The sequence below is a fragment of the Euphorbia lathyris genome, chromosome 7, assembly GCF_963576675.1.
Source record: "Euphorbia lathyris chromosome 7, ddEupLath1.1, whole genome shotgun sequence".
NCBI classification, from domain to species: domain Eukaryota; kingdom Viridiplantae; phylum Streptophyta; class Magnoliopsida; order Malpighiales; family Euphorbiaceae; genus Euphorbia; species Euphorbia lathyris.
Genome location: NC_088916.1, coordinates 38,090,274 through 38,093,483, shown reverse-complemented (window position 1 = coordinate 38,093,483; position 3,210 = coordinate 38,090,274). Strand labels below are relative to the sequence as shown.

Here is a 3,210-nt window from a genome sequence, read left to right as displayed (position 1 = left end):
TCCTGCCACAACTGCCAATAAGTTCATGCGAATGAATCCCATACAGCTAAGCATCTGCAAAAGCCCATCATAGAGGGATGACCATTCGCCACATGGGGTATCGACATCTTCGGTCCTTTTCCCTCCACAAGGAAGCAAAGAAAATACGTAGTGGTAGCTGTTGATCATTTTACAAAATGGGTAGAGGCAGAAGCTGTTTCCACAATAAGCGCAGAACGAATAGACATTCTGGTCGGTTGTGGCTCTCCTAATCCTAGTTTAGCATATACAGAATAAGGCATGAGGTTTATGCTAGCTCCTAGGTCACATAGTGCATTTTCAATATTTAACCTTCCTATTGAACAAGGAATAGAAAAACTCCCTAGATCTTTTAGCTTTTTCGGTAGCTGCTGCTTGTTTTGGAGTATTGAAGAACAATCCCTGTTGAGTTGGATCATTGATATGTTCTCCAGCTTTTTTTTGTTTGACAGGAGATCTTTCAAGAACTTTGCATACGACGGCATCTGTGCCAGTGCTTCTACGAACGGAATGTTGATGTGCAACTTCCTTAAGGTGTCTAACACCTTAGAATTCTGTTCTTCCAGCTTTTTGTTGATCAACCGCGTTGGATATGGCACAGGCGGAACATAAGGCGGAGGTGGCTTGTACATCCTTCCGCTTTCCTCCTGATCACTGGTAGATTTTGTCTTCCTGGTTTCTTCTTGACTAAGAACAGTTTGTTCCTGCTCTCCTTCAGTTCCTTCGGATGTTTCTGCGCATTCACCATTTTCATCAGTAGATATAATGGGTTGAGTATGCTTACCAGACCTCAGGGTTATTGCCATGACATCGCCCTTTGGGTTCGGCTCTGTGTTGCTTGGCATTATTCCCTTCCCTTTTGACGTAGATGCAGCTAATTGATGGACTTGTGTTTCCAAATTTTTAATTGAAGCTTGTGTCTGTTTCATGAACTGCATTGTCATTGTCTTCATATCTGGCTCTACCTCTTCCTTTGGTGGAACAGGTTGTTTATAATGCTGCTGAGGTTGCCTCTAGTAGTGTCCTCCTTGCTGTGGTTGATATCTCGATTGTTCCTGCTGGTTGGGCTGGCCTGTCCATCCAAAATTCAGATGATTTCTTATGGCAGGGTTATACGTGTTAGAATATGGGTTCGGTGGATTCCTCTGATTATACCCTGCATAATCACATTCTGCCTGTGCACCTTTCCCTTGCTTAACTCCGGGACAATTTATGTTAAAATGAAGGCCTCCACAAAAATCACAAGTATCATTGAATGGTGGTTCGTTGTGGATCGAGGATACATTTATCTTACCGAGCTGTCTGGTAAGTTGTTCTACCTGGCTTGTCAATTTTGACACAACATCTTCATTTCCCTCTCTTTTTCCCTCACTTCTGGCGGAGTGCCAGTTATAACTTGTGCTTACCACTCTCTCAATAAGGCCGTACAAGGCTTGTGGCTCCAGATCTTCGGGGTTTCCATTGGCAATGGACTCGATCTGGATCTTATAAATGTTGGTTACCCCATTGTAAAAGTTCTGCATCTGCATCCACATAGGGATGCCATGATTGGGCACTCTCCTTAGTAGTTCCTTGTACCTTTCCCATGCTTCCGCTAATGATTCATCCTCTTCTTGCACGAAATGGAAAACCTCATTTCTGAGCTTAATGGTTTGTCTTGGTGGAAAATATTTCATCAAGAAAGCGCTGGCCATTTCTTCCCAAGTAGTGATCGTTCCTGGTTGCAAGTTTTTCAACCAATTCTTCGCTTTATCTCTTAGAGAAAAAGGAAACAGCTTTAGTCTGATTACGTCGTCAGAAATGCCCCTATTTGATCTGAAAGTGTTGCACATCATGATAAATTCAAGGATATGCCCATTTGGATCTTCCGACTGGTATCCATTGAACTGTACGGCAGCCTGCAACATTTGTATCATAGATGCTTTCACCTCGAACATGTTGTTCCCTTCGTTGGGCAACACGATGCATGATGAATGTCCTTCCGTGGTTGGTCTCGAATAATCTCTGATTCGCATGACAGGAGGGTTCTTATTCTCTCCCTCTTCTTCCTGATTTGGTTGGACTGGTTGTTCGGGTGGTACCCTTCCAGCCATTCTTCTCTCTCTTTGTCGTTCACTTTGTCTTGCACGTCGAGCTCCCGCTCTGTTTCGTCTACATGTTCTCTCTAATTCGAGATAGATAGGGAAAACAGGAGGTCCAGCTCTGCGCATAAACCACTAAAGATTCCTTCTGGCTGCACTATTTAGCAAATAGATTAAGAACACCTAGTTTCACAGAAAAGTTCGTATAAACTTTGTTGCTTTCAATCCCCGGAAACGGCGCCAAAAACTTGTTGTCTCCTGAGTGGACTCTAGCAAGTGTACTAGATATAAGTAATAAAGTGATAAGTCAAGTATCGTATCCATAGGGATTGAGGACCAAAGCTTATAAGAAATACTTTGTAGAACAGGGTGGTCGTGGTGTGTGTATTCTTTAAATTGAGAGATGTTGTTTAAACAGTAACAAAGTCAATGATTTAGTTGAGTAAAAGAAATACTTAATGACGATAAAAGGCAGAACAGGTTAAGCACAGCGGAACAGGTTACTTTCAGTCCCTAAACATCCTATTTATTCATGAATGACGTAAAGTGAAGTCAAGGTCTCTGCTTTAATGCTCACTTAAGTCAACTCTCGTGTGTTCTTAAGATTCTAAGACGTACTACAACTGTAAACGTCCCTAAAGTTGGTTCTTTCTTGCATTACGATCGAAACAACATTTCTATTAAGAAAACCCTTGATACAACCTCCTGACATCTCTGTTTCGGGGTTGAATGCTTGACAAATAGTTCCGTGAAGATGAAAGCAGTTTCCTATCATGCATCTAACACTAACATACATGCGTTTAGCAATGGAGTTAAAGATTTATCAAGCACAACATAATATATCACCATTCATTCATAAATAAGATAATAAAAGACTTACATAACCGGCCCTAACTGGCCAAACCCATTCAAAATGACTACTCACTCATAGTGTAGAGTGAACAACCTGAGTTAATTCCACAGTTCTCCATTGATGGAGTCATCTTCCTTAGAGAGCTTCGCCTCTCTCCAAGAAACCAAAATTCCAGTTCAAGATGATTATCCAAAGTCGAAAGGGTACACTTTCCTTCCTTCCACTACATCTATATAAAGGAAGAGCCGTACCACAAAA

The 3,210-nt window shown here is 41.7% G+C and overlaps 1 non-coding gene across 1 annotated transcript; it reads left to right on the top strand.

Moving 5' to 3' along the window:
• The first annotated feature begins 1,557 nt into the window (after positions 1-1,557).
• Positions 1,558-1,664, top strand: LOC136201700 (small nucleolar RNA R71). Its single transcript, XR_010674043.1, has one exon. It is a non-coding gene; the product is annotated as a small nucleolar RNA R71 (small nucleolar RNA).
• The last annotated feature ends 1,546 nt before the right edge of the window (positions 1,665-3,210 follow it).